At 45.6% G+C, this 16,420-nt stretch overlaps 1 non-coding gene across 1 annotated transcript; it reads right to left on the reverse strand.

Annotated features, from left to right (window-relative positions):
- Positions 1–13,089: 13,089 nt before the first annotated feature.
- Positions 13,090–13,227, reverse strand: LOC119927609. The gene has a single exon (XR_005450596.1). It is a non-coding gene; the product is annotated as a small nucleolar RNA SNORA7 (small nucleolar RNA).
- Between the last annotated feature and the right edge of the window lie 3,193 nt (positions 13,228–16,420).

A 16,420-nucleotide genomic window follows, 5' to 3' on the forward strand; every position in this document is an offset into this window, starting at 1 on the left:
TGTCCAACCTGATTATCTTGTATATACTCCAGTGCTTAGTACATTGCCTGGCATATAGTAGGCGATTAACGAATATTTTTTTAAGACCCAGTAAGTAAATGGCAAAGCAAGAACTAGAACTCTTGAATCCCAGCTCGAGTTATTTTGACTGGACCACACTGTCTCCCTCTGAGGGATTAAGACTGCGAGCCCTATGTGGGACATGGACTGTGTCCAACTTGATTAGCTTGGTATCTATTCCGGGGCTTAGTAGATTTATCATTAAAAAAACAGACAAACAGAAAAAAAAAAACCAGTCAGCAAGTGGCAGGGCAAGAACTAGAACTCCAGAACCCCAGTCCCGTGTTATTTTAAGTGGACCACACTGCCTCCCTCTGACTTCTTACCTTAGAGAAGCAGCGTGGTTCAATGGAAAGAGCCCGCGTTTGGGCGTCAGAGGTCATCAACATCATCATCATCATCATCATCAATCGTATCTATTGAGCGCTTACTATGTGCAGAGCACTGTACTAAGCGTTTGGGAAGTACAAAATGGCAACATACAGAGACAGTCCCTACCCAACAGTGGGCTCACAGTCTAAAAGGGGGAGACAGAGAACAAAACTAAACATACCAACAAAACAAAATAAATAGGATAGATATGTACAAGTAAAATAAATAAATAAATAGAGTAATAAATATGTACAAACATATATACATATATACAGGTGCTGTGGGGAAGGGAAGGAGGTAAGATGGGGGGATGGAGAGGGAGAGGAGGGGGAGAGGAAGGAAGGGGCTCAGTCTGGGAAGGCCTCCTGGAGGAGGTGAGCTCTCAGCAGGGTCTTGAAGGGAGGAAGAGAGCTAGCTTGGCAGATGTTGGGAGGGAGGGCGTTGGGAGGGAGGGCATTCCAGGCCCGGGGGATGACGTGGGCCGGGGGTCGAGGTCATGGGTTCGAATCCCGGCTCCGCCCCTTAGCTGTGTGACTTTGGGCAAGTCACTTCATTTCTCTGGGCCTCAGTTCCCTCATCTGTAAAATGGGGATGAAGACTGTGAGCCCCACATGGGACAACCTGATTGCCTTGTATCCTCCCCAGTGCTTAGAACAATGCTTTGCACATAGTAAGCGCTGAACAAATGCCATTATTATTTATTATTATTATTATCTCACCTCGCTACACCCCTACTATGACCCAGCCCAGACTTTCCAATCCACTGATGCCAATCTTCTCACTGTACCTATATCTCTTCTTTCTTTTCTCACCACCAACCTCTTACCCACATCCTACCTCTGGCCTGGAACATCCTCCCTCCTTCTATCCCACAGACAATGACTCTTCCTCTCCTCCCTCCCCTCACTTTAAAGCCCTACTGAAGGCAAGTCTTCTCCAAGAGGTCTTCCCTGACTAAGCCTCCTTTCCTCTTCTCCCACTCCCTTCGGCAACATCTTCTGTGCCAGGAGAAGCAGCATGGCTCAGTGGAAAGAGCCCGGGCTTTGGAGTCAGAGGTCATGGGTTCAAATCCCAGCTCTGCCACTTGTCACCTGTGTGACTTTGGGAAAGTCACTTCACTTCTCTAGGCTTCAATTCCCTTGTCTGTCAAATGGGGATGAAGACTGTGAGCCCCCGTGGGACAATCCGATCACCTTGTAACCTCCCCAGTGCCTAGAACAGTACTTTGCACATAGTAAGCGCTTAATAAATGCCATCATTATTATTATCTTGACTTGCTCCCTTTATTCATTGCCCAGCCCAGCCCTCAGCACTTATGTATATATCTGTAATTTCATTTATTTATATTAATGTCAGTCTCCCCCTCTATATGTAAAGTTCATGGTGGGAAGGGATTATGTCTCTCCTATTGCTATATTGTACTTCCTCAAGTCCTCTGCACATGGGTAGGGACCGTCTCTATATGTTGCCAACTTGTACTTCCCAAGCGCTTAGTACAGTGCTCTGCACACAGTAAGAGCTCAATAAATACGATTGAATGAATGAGTGAATGAATATATGCTCAATAAATGCAATTATTGACTGACCAACTGACTGACTCTTTTTGAGCAGCGTGGCTCAGTGGAAAGAGCCCGGGCTTTGGAGTCAGAGGTCATGGGTTCAAATCCCAGCTCTGCCACATGTCTGCTGTGTGACCTTGGGCAAGTCACTTAGCTTCTCTGAGCCTCAGTTACCCCATCTGTAAAATGGGGATTAAGGCTGTGAGCCCCATGTGGGACAACCTGGTCACCTTATATCCCCCCCAGCGCTTAGAACAGTGCTTTGCACATAGTAAGTGCTTAACAAACGCCAATATTATTATTTTTTTTTTTGTTGTTGTTGTTGTTATTCCTTGGCTCTTCTTGTTGGGAACTCCACCTCAATACTTCCTTCTCCTTCTCTTTCTTGGCCTATAAAAAGCTCACGGGAGCCAAAGTCAGGATGGAGGATTTGACGCCTGATCATCGTTTCACTCATCTGCCGTTTGCCCTCTGGGGAAAATATTAAAATTAATCGATCCCTGACACTGAAGGAGCAGTTACTGTGTGCCGAGCACTGTATTAAGCTCATGGGAACGTACAACAGAGTTGGTAGACACCCCACAATGTAGTGGGGCGATGCAGGCATTAAAATAAATTTCAGATAGGGGATGCAGCAGAGTATAAAGATACATATGTAAAGGCTGTGGGGTTGAGGGGTTAGCGTGAGTGCATAAAATTATAGGGATACGCACTAAAGTGCATAGGTGATATAGTAGGGAGTGAAACAAGGTGGAGAGATGAGATGTTACATAATAATAATAATAACAATAATAATAGTACTTGTTAGGCACCTTCTATATGCCAAGCACTGTACTAATCATCAGGGTGGACAGAAGCAAATCGCTTAGAACAGTGCTTTGCATATAGTAAGCACTTAACAAATGCCATTATTATTATTATGATGGACACAGTCCCTGTCCCATGCGGGGTTCACAGTCTCAATCCCCATTTTACAGATGAGGTCACTGAGGCCCAGAGAAGTGAAGTGACTTGCCCAAAGTCACACAGCTGACAAGTGGCGGAGCCGGGATTTGAACCCATGACCTCTGACTCCAAAGCTTGGGCTCTTTCCACTGAGCCACACTGCGTTAGGGTGGACACAAGCAAATCATGATGGACACAGTGTCCCTGTCTCATGCGGGGTTCACAGTCTCAATTGCCATTTTACAGATGAGGTAACAGAGGCCCAGAGAAGTGAAGTGACTTGCCCAAGGTCACACAGCAGACATGGGGCAGAACTGGGATTAGAGCCCGTGATCTTCTGACTTTAGGGCCGCGCTCTATCCATGATGCCGCATGGCTTCAATAGAAAAGACAGAAGCAGAGTGGCTCAGTGGAAAGAGCCCGGGCTTTGGAGTCAGAGGTCATGGATTCAAATCCCGGCTCCGCCACTTGTCAGCTGTGTGACTTTGGGCAAGTCACTTCACTTCTCTGGGCCTCAGTTCCCTCATCTGTAAAATGGGGATGAAGACTGTGAGCCCCCCGTGGGACAACCTGATCACCTTGTAACCTCCCCAGCACTTAGAACAGTGCTTTGCACATAGTAAGCACTTAATAAATGCCATTATAAAAGACAGAGCCTTCGACTTCGCAGCCAAATGAACGGTACGGTTGATTTAGCCCAAAAGGAGAAAAAAGCTCCCATATCCACTGAGAAACAGTACTCAGTGAAACTGAGAAACAGAGAAACTGGCATATAGTAAGCGCTTAATAAATGCCATTATTATTATTATTATTATTAAACAGAAAGGACTAAGACAGGTAGAGTCAGCACCCTCTGATGCACAGAGACATTAGCCGCCTAAACCTCCTGCCACAGTGCACCATTTCTGGCTTGATTAAACTGCTCAGAAACAAACTGCAGATGCTCCAAGGGCCCCGAAACCATGACAACTTCTTTTTCTGAGTATACAGAGTATACAGTGAGCTTGTTAGCAATTTCCTCCCACTGTTGGAAGCCATCCTCCACATCTTTGTACTTTCAGAATTCTCTCATTTCCTGTCCTAAGGTAAGAAGAATCCCTAATTAAACAAGTGTTTGGCCCAACATCCACCGACCCACCTGCCCTCCCTTGGGTAGGAAGGTTAAGTTGCCCCCCTGACACTAACATGGATTCCCAGGAACAGGAGGGGCAGGATGGAGAGGCAGATTTTATAAAGGGAGATGCAAACCACAAAGAACACAAGAAGACTGCGAGTGCCTTCCCCCAGGCACCTGTAGTCTCAGTGAGTCAGACCAGATTCATTCATTCATTCATTCAATCGTATTTATTGAGCGCTTACTGTGTGCAGGGCACTGGACTAAGCGCTTGGGAAGTACAAAGTACCAGATGCATCAGAACCTATAGTGCCTGGGGTCAGGTGATAGCTGAATCTCAGAGCTTGCTTTCTGTCTGGGCCAGAAAAAATGTAGACTTTTGAAGTGGAAATGGCATTGAAAAGGACAGATAGGAACTCATCCTTCCCCATTGCCTGAATAAATAAATAAATAATGATGACATTTATTAAGCGCTTACTATGTGCAAAGCACTGTTCTGTTGTCTGAAAGTGTTGTCTGAAACTCCGTCCCCCGTCCCATCTGACAGACCATAGTCTTCCCCATCTTCTAAATTCTTCTGAAATCACACCTCCAGAAGGGCTTCTCCCCCAATTTCTTCTCCTTATAGCCCCTCAACTGCCACACTGTAAGTACTCACAAGGCCCATCATGCATATAATAATAATAATAATAATAGTATTTGCTAAGTGCTTACTATGTGCAAAGCACTGTTCTAAGCGCTGACCTATATACTCTATTAATTCCTCCTATCTCTAACACCTTCAAAGCCCTACTAAAAATCCCACCTCCCCCAAGAAGTCTTTAACTAAACCCTCATTTTTCCTACTGATCAAAATCAATCAACCAATCAATCAATCGTATTTATTGAGCACTTACTGTGTGCAGAGCACTGTACTAAGTGCTTGGGAAGTACAAGATGGCAACATATAGAGACAGTCCCTACCCAACAGTGGGCTCACAGTCTAAAAGGGGGGAGACAGAGACCAAAACCAAACATACTAACAAAATAAAATAAATAGAATAGATATGTACAAGTAAAATAAATAGAGTAATAAATATGTACAAACATATATACATATATACATTATTATTATTTCCTAATACAACCCAGCCCGCATACTTCTCTCCTCTAAACGCTAATCTTCTCACTGTACCTCGAGATCTCGTCCACCTCACTGATAACCCCTCGCCCCCCATCCTGCCTCTGGCCTGGAAAGCTCTCCCTCCATAAATCTGACAAACAATTACTCTCCCCCACTTCATTCATTCATTCAATCATATTTATTGAGCGCTTACTGTGGGCAGAGCACTGTACTAAGCGCTTGGGAAGTACAAGTTAGAGTACAACTTCAAAGAGTTATTGAAGGTTCATCTTCTCCAAAAGGCCTTCCCCTACTAAGCCCTCCTTCCCTCTTCCCCCACTCCCTTCTGCGTCATCCTGACTTATTCATCCTCCTTCCCAGCCCCACAGCACTTATATACATATCTATAATTGATTTATCAACCAATCAATCAATCGTATTTATTGAGCGCTTACTGTGTGCAGAGCACTGTACTAAGCGCTTGGGAAGTACAAGTTGGCAACATATAGAGACAGTCCCTACCCAACAGTGGGCTCACAGTCTAGAAGGGGGAGACAGAGAACAAAACCAAACATATTAACAAAATAAAATAAATAGAATAGATATGTACAAGTAAAATAAATAAATAGAGTAATAAATATGTACAAAAATATACACATATATACAGGTGCTGTTGAGAAGGGAAGGAGGTAAGACGGTGGGGATGGAGAGGGGGAGGAGGGGGAGAGAAAGGAGGGGGCTCAGTCTGGGAAGGCCTCCTGGAGTAGGAGAGCTCTCAGTAGGGCCTTGAAGGGAGGAAGAGAGCTAGCTTGGCGGATGGGCAGAGGGAGGGTATTTCAGGCCGGGGATCAATGGCGGGACGGGCGAGAACGAGGGACGGTGAGGAGATTAGCGGCGGAGGAGCGGAGGGTGCGGGCTGGGCTGGAGAAGGAGAGAAGGGAGGTGAGGTAGGAGAGGGCAAGGTGACGGACAGCCTTGAAGCCGAGAGTGATCTATTTATATTAATGTTTATCTCCCCCTCTAGATTGTAAGCTCATTATAGGCAGGGAATGTGTCTGTTTATTGTTCTTTTGGACTCTCCCAAGCACTTAGTCCTGTGCTCTCTATATGTTGCCAACTTGGACTTCCCAAGCGCTTAGTACAGTGCTCTGCACACAGTAAGTGCTCAATAAATACGATTGAATGAATGAATAAATACGATTGAATGAATGAATGAATGAATGAATGAATGAATGAACTCTGATTTGTGGATTACATCAATAATTGAGAACTCTATTTTTGCTGGCTTTGACTCACATACTCTTCAGAGGGGCCAACCTTTCATTTTGGGCCCAGTGGCGAAGAGGGGATACAGATTTTAGAAAAGAACACAGTGTACTGGCTCCTAAGGAGCTCATGATCAAAAGCCACCATTTTGGGCCTTTTCAGCTATGACTGGAAACTCTTGGATGTGGTTGGAGATCAAGGGTCCTAGACTCTAGGTTCTAGACCGTGAGCCCAGTGTTGGGTAGGGACCATCTCTATATGTTGCCAACCTGTACTTCCCAAATGCTTATTACAGTGCTCTGCACACAGTAAGCGCTCAATAAATATGATTGAATGAATGAAAGGGTCCGCAAGTTTGGAAATCTGCCTCAGAAACAGTGGGGGCTGTCCACCTCCGTGGCACCCATGCAGTTGGATGCCTATGGTGCTATTTGAAGGAGGAAAAACATCCCTCCAAACAAAACATTCCCAGCGTTCATTCATTCATTCATTCAATCATATTTATGGAGCGCTTATTGTGTGCAGAGCACTGTACTAAGCGCTTGGGAAGTCCAAGTTGGCAAGACAGTTAATACAGTCATTTTCAGAAGGGTCTAGATGGTAATCTTGTTGTGGGCAGAGAACCCGTCTACCAACTGTTATGTTGTACTCTCCCAGGTGCTTAGCACAGCACTCTGCACGCGGTATGATGATGATGGTATTTATTAAGCGCTTACTATGTGCAAAGCACTGTTCTAAGCGCTGGTATGTCCTTCACACCCAGGGAAGCCTGGCCTGATTCCATCCGTTCTAGCCTGGTTTAGGCCCAATCTAATCCTTGGAGTGCAAATCAATCAATCAATCAATCGTATTTATTGGGTGCTTGCTGTGTGCAGAGCACTGGACTAAGCGCTTGGGAAGTACAAGTTGGGTCATGGGTTCAAACCCCGGCTCCACCAACTGTCAGCTGGGTGACTTTGGGCAAGTCACTTAACTTCTCTGGGCCTCAGCTCCCTCATCTGGAAAGTGGGGATGAAGACTGTGAGCCCCCCGTGGGACAACCTGATCACCTTGTAACCTCCCCAGCACTTAGAACAGTGCTTTGCACATGGTAAGCACTTAATAAATGCCATTATTATTATTATTATTATTATCTAGAGATGGTCCCTACCCAACAGGGGGCTCACAGTCTAGAAGGGGGAGACAGACAACAAAACAAAACATATTAACAAAATTAAATAAATGGAATAGTAAATATGTACTAGTAAAATAAATAAATAAATAGAGTAATAAATCTGTACAAACATATATACATATAAACAGGTGCTGTGGGGAGGGGAAGGAGGTAAGGCGGGGGTATGGGGAGGGGGAGGAGGGGGAGAGGAAGGAGGGGGCTCAGAGTTGGTATTTAAATGTTGATGGTCTAATGTATATTCATTCAATCTTATTTACTGAGCACTTACTGTGTGCAGAGCACTGTACTAAGTGCTTGGGAGAGTAGAATATTCATTCAATCATATTTATTGAGCAGTTACTGTGTGCAGAGCACCGTACTAAGCACTTGGAAAGCACAAATACAGAGAAGCAGCGTGGCTCAGTGGAAAGAGCTCGGGCTTACTGTGTGCAAAGCACTGTTCTAAGCGCCGGGGGGATACAAAGTGATCAGGTTGTCCAATGTGGGGCTCACAGTCTTAATCCCCATTTTACAGATGAGGTAACTGAGGCCCAGAGAAGTTAAGTGGCTTGCCCAAGGTCACACAGCTGACAAGCGGCAGAGCCAGGATTCAAACCCCTGACCTCTGACTCTCAAGCCCATGCTCTTTCCACTGAGCCACGCTGCTTCTCTTGTAACCTACTATTGAGAATTAATACTATTCTCAGTTCTCCTATAAAGATAGAGAGCTAGTGTTCTTGCAAAACTCCATGTTGAAGGAAAGTCATTTATTCAATCGTATTTACTGAGCGCTGTGTGCCAAGCACTGTACTAAGCCCTTGGCAGAGTTGAATGTAACAATGAACCGACACATTCCCTGACCACGAGTCCCACTGTGGTACTTTCCCATATCTGACACTACATTCAAAAACCCAAGCCCATGTGCACAACCGTTCATTCCGACGGTATATGACTCCCGATCCCAAAACGTTCCCATTGTTGGAAAACGTTGCCTAATAGTGCCCTCGCCAAAACAGGTAGTGAAAGCAAGCCTTATGGTAAAACTCAATGCTCAGCCCCCCACCACCATCCTAAAAATCCCACCTCCCCCAAGAGGTCTTTAACTAAACCCTCATTTTTCCTACTGATCCTTCCTTCAATCAATCGGTGGTATTTATTGAGTGTTTATTGTGTGCTGAGCACTTTACTAAGCCTATGCACATGGATCCAAACCACATAAGCACTTAATATTAATAATAATAATAATAATGGCATTTGTTAAGGTTTACTACGTGCCAAACATCGTTCTAACCACTGGGGTAGATAGAAGGTAGTCAAGTTGTCCCACATGGGGTTCACAGTCTTAATCCCCGTTTTCCAGATGAGGTAACTGAGACCCACAGAAGTGAAGTGATTTGCCCAAGGTCACACAGTAGACAAGTGGCGGAGCCGGGATTAGAACCCATGACCTTCCGACTCCCAAGTCTGCTGTGTGACCTTGGGCAAGTCACTTCACTTCTCTGAGCTTCAGCTACCTCATCTGTAAAATGGGGATTAAGAGTGTGAGCCCCACGTGGGACAACTTGATCACCTTGTATCCTCCCCAGCGCTTAGAACAGTGCTTTGCACATAGTAAGCGCTTAACAAATGCCATCATCATCATTATTATTATTATTACTACAATTCAGCAGCAGATAGAGACAATCCCTACCCAACAACGGGCTCACAGTCTAGGGGGGAGACAGGCAACAATACAACAATAAACAGACACATTCATAGTTGGATGCTTCATGAATGCTGTTCACTATCCAAGATCCATCTGTCCTGAAAATAACCCAGAATTTAGCTGATGCTCATGAAGCAGTCACGTTTTCTGATTGAGGGTAACTTCTGTCTGGCCTGGAGAAGCAGCGTGGCTCAGTGGAAAGAGCACGAGCTTTGGAGTCAGAGTTCATGGGTTCAAATCCAGGCTCCGCCAAATGTCGGCCGTGTGACTTTGGGCAAGTCACTTAACTTCTCTGTGCCTCAGTTATCTCATCTGGAAAATGGGGATGAAGACTGTGAGCCCCCTGTGGGACAACCTGATCGCCTTGTAACCTCCCCAGAGCTTAGAACAGTGCTTTGCACATACTAAGCGCTTAATAAATGCCATCATTATTATTATTATTATTATTATTATTATTATTCTGTCACCTACCAGGCAGCAGCATGTCTCTCTGATCTACTTCCTTTCTTCAAACTGTTTCTTTTTTTGTGTGTTTCTCTATCTCTCTGCATTAGACTCAGCCTTTTTCTATTTTGTGTGCCTCTACATTGCTCAGTTTTTGTCAATTTTTCTATATTATGTGTCTTTTTCTCTATTGCTCACTCTGTAAATGCCATTATTAGTAGTAGCAGTAGTACTAGTAATCAGTTGCTTTTCTATTTTGTCTCTATCACTCTGCCTTACTTAGCCCCTTGGCCTGTGAGAAGCAGCATGGCATGGTAGATGGAGCCTGGGCCTCGGAATCAGAGAATCGAGGTTCTTATCCCGACTCTGCTGCTTGTCGGCTCTGACTTTGGGAAGTCGCTTAACTTCCCTGTGCCTCATCAGTAAAATGGGGAATAGGAGTGTGAGTCCCATGTGGGACATATGGACCGCGACCAACTGGATTGTCCGTATCCATCCCAGCACTTAGTACAGTGCCTAACACGTAGTAATAATAATAATAATAATAATGGCATTTATTAAGCGCTTACTATGTGCAAAACACCGTTCTAAGCACCGGGGAGGTTACAAGATGATCAGGTTATCCCACGTAGGGCTCACAGTCTTCACCCCCATTTTACAGATGAGGGAACTGAGGCCCAGAGAAGTGAAGTGACTTGCCCAAAGTCACACAGCTGACAAGTGCCGGAGCCGGGATTTGAACCCATGACCTCTGACTCCAAAGCCCGGGATCTTTCCACTGAGCCGTGCTGCTTCTCTGAACCGTGCCGCTTAACAACGTGGCTCAGTGGAAAGAGCCCGGGCTTTGGAGTCAGAGGTCATGGGTTCAAATCCCAGCTCCTCCAATTGTCAGCTGTGTGACTTTGGGCAAGTCACTTTACTTCTTCGGGTCTCAGTTCCCTCATCTGTCAAACGGGGATTAGGACTGTGAGCCCCCGTGGAATAACCTGATCACCTTGTAACCTCCCCAGTGCTTAGAACAGTGCTTTGCACATAGTAAGCGCTTAATAAATGCCACCATTATTATTATTATTTTAGAAAAAGTCATTTGTTGATCAATCTATATCCTAACGTTCAACCGTCAATAATCCCAAATAGGTAGTTCCTGAACAAGAAGTCTTTCCCTGGGCCAAGTCACATTTTTCAGTGATTGATGTTTTCTTAAGAAACATTGGTTGACCTCGAGGCTTTTGATTTTTTCAAACTGATTTTGAAATTTCCCCTCCGAAATCAGCTTTCCCTCTTCCCCCTTCACCCAACAAGGCGGGGGTGTATGCTACCCTCTAACAGGCAGTGATTCTAGTGGGAAGTGAAGATTGCAAGATTGAAAGACTGAGAGACTCCTTGAGGTCCTGGACCGTGACTCCATTTTCAACAAGAAGCCTAACAGTTAAAACAACGGCCTGGAGTCAGAGGATCTGTGTTCTAACCTGGTGCTACCGTTCATCTGCTGTGTGACCTTGGGTAAGTCACTTAGCTTCTCTGGGCCTCAGTTTCCTCAACTGAAAAATGGGGATTCAATACCTGTTCTCCCTCTCACTTAGAATGTGAGCCCCAAGTGGGACAGGGACAGTCTCTGATCTGGTTAACTTTTATCTACCTCAGCACTTAGAACAGTGCTTGACACAGAGTAAGCACTTAACAGATACCATAAAATAAAACTGTACTCTCCCAAGAACCCAATACAGAGCTCCGCACCATAAGTACTTAATAAATGCCATCGACTAAATGCTTCTATAGGTCCAGATTGCTGTCACCTAGTTCCACTGTAGCGTCCAACTTCTTCTCAGGTCTCATGATTACCGTCCACTCTCAGTCCTCGCCCGTGAAAATAAAATAAGCCTTTTTTCCTTATCTGTAGGGGAATGTGAATATGTGGCCCCACATGCTTTGCACCTAGTAAGTGCTTAACAAATACCAAAATTATTATTATTATTATTGAGGTCGAGACAATGATCTCACCACCACAGCCCCTTGGGAGTACTTTCCTGATTCCTTTCTCCGTTCTTTCTGGAATATCTCTTCGGGGCACTTTTCTGCCTTCTGCCTCTTTTCTTTCCGGAATAACTCTTTAGGGCTCGATACGTTTCTTTCTTCATCTGATAATTCCACTGTCGACAATTGGGAAATGTTAAGGATGCTTTAGCTTTGGAAGGCTGTTGTGACGAAGTGATTTTATAGCTAGCCATTTTCTTCACTCCTTCAATAAGGAAAGAAATCAAAATAACCCTGGGTGAGGAAAAACGGCACTAAAGACCCACTTAGTATTTTAGGAAAGGTAGCTTAGTGAACTATAATGAGGAGAGGAAAAAACTCTTTTAAATAATAAAAGTATCCATATTGCCCACCCAGGCCGAGGGAGAGGTTACTGTTGGTTATTCCCATATTTTGTCCTCTTGGAGAAGCAGCATGGCTCAGTGGAAAGAGCCCGGGCTTTGGAGTCAGAGGTCATAGGTTCAAATCCCGTCTCTGCCACTTGTCTGCTGTGTGACTTTGGGCAATCAATTAATCAATCAATCAATCATGTTTATTGAGCGCTTACTATGTGCAGAGCACTGTAGTAAGCGCTTGAGAAGTACAAGCTGGCAACATATAGAGACAGTCCCTACCCAAACAGTGGGCTCACAGTCTAAAAGGGGGAGACAGAGAACAAAACCAAACATACTAACAAAATAAAATAAATAGAATAGATATGTACAAGTAAAATAAATAAATAAATAGAGTAATAAATACATACAAACATATATACATATATACAGGTGCTGTGGGGAAGGGAAGGAGGTAAGGTGGGGGGATGGGCAAGTCACTTATCTTCTCTGTGCCTCAGTTACCTCATCTGTAAAATGGGGATTAAGGCTGTGAGCCCCCCGTGGGACAACCTGATCACCTTGTATCTCCCCCAGTGCTTAGAACAGTGCTTTGCACATAGTAAGTACTTAATAAATGCCATCATTATTATTATTATTACCACCAAAAAGGATTTACTTTCCTCTTGCATGCGGGAAGTGTGGTGGATATCCAATGCAATGTTATTTGGCTTGCTTGTGTCCGCCAACCTTACCAGCCATCCCCCATAGTAAGCTCATTTAGTACTCTAGTGCTTGTCTTGTCTTATGCTGTCGAGTCATTTCCCACCCACAGCGACGCCACGGACACATCTCTCCCCGAACGCCCCGCTCTCCATCTGCAATCGTTCTGGTAGTGGATCCACAGAATTTTCTTAGTAAAAATACAGACGTGGTTTACCATTGCTTGTTTCCGCTCAGTAAACTCAAGTCTCTGCTCTCGACTCTCTCCGAAGCCACTGCTGCCCAGCACGGGTGAGTTTTGACTTGTAGCAGATTGCCTTCCACTCACTAGCCACGGGCCAAGCTAGGAATGGAATGGGTCGGCCTCTGCTTGACTCTCCCTCCCATAGCCGAGACTGGTAGAGGACTGGAAACTCTCCAGGTGCGACCCTGAGAGGGGAACTCTAAGTACCACTGAATTTTAATGTTGGTACTTCTCACGGTTCTCTAGTTGAATGGAGGACCATTGCCCTTTTGTTGTTGCTGGCCTTTGTTCGGTTTATCATTTCTTGATTTAGCAAGAAAAAAGGAAATGATGGCCCCAACTTTGAGCTGTTCTGAATATCGTACTCAAAGATGACACAAGATGGGTAAGGACTGGCGTTGAACCAGTTATCCCTACTTTGGCCCCTCATCTAATAAGATAAGGATTTTGAAAATTGGGTGAAGGACTCTTATAAGTCCCCTGCACCCCGTTTAGCAAAGCCAACACCATCCCAACTCCAGCTCCATCCCTTCGGTCGATCCATCAGTGGTATTTATCGAGCGCTTACGACGTTTGAGGCTCCGCGCTGAGTTGGGGTCAGTCATGTATGAAGGCGGAGGGCGTTCCAAGGCGGGAGGGCAGCGGACGAAACAAGGATTGAGGAAGAGAGAGGCAATCAATCAATCAATCAATCGTATTTATTGAGCGCTTACTTTGTGCAGAGCACTGTACTAAGCGCTTGGGAAGTACAAGTTGGCAACATATAGAGACAGTCCCTACCCAACAGTGGGCTCACAGTCTAAAAAGACTGTGGCAAGATTGAGGCAAGATAGAGGCAAGATTGAGGTATGGTAAGTAGATTGACGTTCGAGGGGAGTAGAGTGCTGGCTGGGTTGTACTGGGAAAGCAATAAGGATAGGTTGGAAGGAGAGAACTGATTCTTGTTATTCCGACCCCTTGGACTGTGAGTCCCGTGTGGGACAGAGACTGTCTTACCTATCTTGCATCAATCCCAATCAATCAATCAATCAATCAATCATATTTATTGAGCGCTTACTATGTGCAGAGCACTGTACTAAGCGCTTGGGAAGTACAAATTGGCATCACATAGAGACAGTCCCTACCCAACAGTGGGCTCGCAGTCTAAAAGGGGGAGACAGAGAACAGAACCAAACATACCAACAAAATAAAATAAGTAGGATAGAAATGCACAAGTAAAATAAATAAATAAATAAATAAATAGAGTAATAAATATGTACAACCCTATATACATATATACAGGTGCTGTGGGGAAGGGAAGGAGGTAAGACGGGGGGATGGAGAGGGGGACGAGGGGGAGAGGAAAGAAGGGGCTCAGTCTGGGAAGGCCTCCTGGAGGAGCTGAGCTCTCAGCAGGGCCTTGAAGGGAGGAAGAGAGCTAGCTTGGCAGATGGGCAGAGGGATTGGGGGCATTCCAGGCCCGGGGGAGGACGTGGGCCGGGGGTCGATGGCGGGACAGGCGAGAGCGAGGTACAGTGAGGAGATTAGTGGTGGAGGAGCGGAGGGTGCGGGCTGGGCTGGAGAAGGAGAGAAGGGAGGTGAGCTAGGAGGGGGCGAGGTGATGGACAGCCTTGAAGCCCAGGGTGAGGAGTTTCTGCTTGATGCGCAGATTGATTCGTAGCCATTGGAGGTTTTTGAGGAGGGGAGTAATATGTCCAGAGCGTTTCTGGACAAAGATAATCCGGGCAGCAGCATGAAGTATGGATTGAAGTGGGGAGAGATACGAGGATGGGAGATCAGAGAGAAGGCTAGTGCAGTAGTCCAGACGGGATAGGATGAGAGCTTGAATTAGCAGGGTAGCGGTTTGGATGGAGAGGAAAGGGCGGATCTTGGCAATGTTGCGGAGCTGAGACCGGCAGGTTTTGGTGATGGCTTGGATGTGAGGGGTGAATGAGAGAGCGGAGTCGAGGATGACACCAAGGTTGCGGGATTGTGAGACGGGAAGGATGGTAGTGCCGTCAACAGAGAACCCCAGTGCACAGGGTGAGAGTTTAACAAAATACCATAATTATTAATCAAGTGTCCCAGAAGGAAGCCCCAGCCACATCACTGGAGGAGGGGATGGCTGTGGGAAAGATAGGGTAGGATAAGGGATAGTAGGGAAGCAGCATGGCTTAGTGGAAAGAACTCAGGCTTGGAAATCAGAGAACACAAGTTCCAATCCCTTTTCCGCCACTTGTCTGCTATGTGACCTTGGGAAAGTCACTTAACTTCTCTGTGCCTAAGCTACCTCATCAGTAAAATGGGGATTAAGACTGTGAGCCCCATGTGGGATAAACTGATGACTTTGTATCTACCTCAGTGCCTTGAACAGTGCTTGGCAGAAAGTAAGTGCTTAACAAATACCATCATCATCATCATTATTATTATTATTATAGGAGAGGGGACAGGATCTCGAGCATGAAGGTCACAGGTTCTAGTCCCTGCTCTCCCATTTGTCTGCGGTGTAACCCAGGGCTAGTCACATTATTTCTCTGTGCCTCTGTTACCTCATCTGTAACTTGGGGATTGAGACCATGAGCCCACATGGGACAGGGACCGTGCTAACCCAATTGGCTTGTATCCACCCCGTGGTTAGTACAGTGCCAGACACATAATAAGCACTTAACAAACATCATTATTATGATGAAAAGGTTTGTCCACGAAAGGACAAATTCCCAACATCTGACCAGTGGGTCTCATCTGTGGCACAGTCTTCTAGACTGTGAGCCCACCGTTGGGTAGGGACCGTCTCTATATGTTGCCAACTTGTACTTCCCAAGCGCTTAGTACAGTGCTCTGCACACAGTAAGCTCTCAATAAATGCGATTGATTGATTGATTAACCCCTACCCCACCTTCCTGTCCTTTCTCACTTCCCACCTCACAGCCCCCGCTTCCGGGCCACTGATACTTGACCCTGCTGCTCCTCCCCTTGTAGACTGTGAGCCCATTGTTGGGTAGGGACCATCGCTATATGTTGCCGATTTGTACTTCCCAAGCGCTTAGTACAGTGCTCTGCGCACAGTAAGCACTCAATAAATACGATTGAATGAATGAATGAAATACCACTTTAAAAAAGTCGTTTTTATTCAGCAATGACTAGTCTGTTCTAGCTCAGTACCATGGGACGGGGAGTTTGTCCTTGGATGCTTTCCAGCCAAGGAGCAGATGTTTTTTCATGCCTGGCTAGTGAACGTTCCCTCTCTCACCCGCCCCGTGCTTGTTTTTTGGCAAATTTTCCATTAATACGCACTCTGTACTGATGCATTCCGCAGGCCCGGATTCAGCTGAATTTGTGCTAAGAAAACTTCATGGCAGCCAGACCTATAACTGCCATCTTTGCCGGCTTTATTTTTTCCAACCGACAT

The sequence above is a fragment of the Tachyglossus aculeatus genome, chromosome 4 (assembly GCF_015852505.1).
Source record: "Tachyglossus aculeatus isolate mTacAcu1 chromosome 4, mTacAcu1.pri, whole genome shotgun sequence".
NCBI lineage: Eukaryota > Metazoa > Chordata > Mammalia > Monotremata > Tachyglossidae > Tachyglossus > Tachyglossus aculeatus.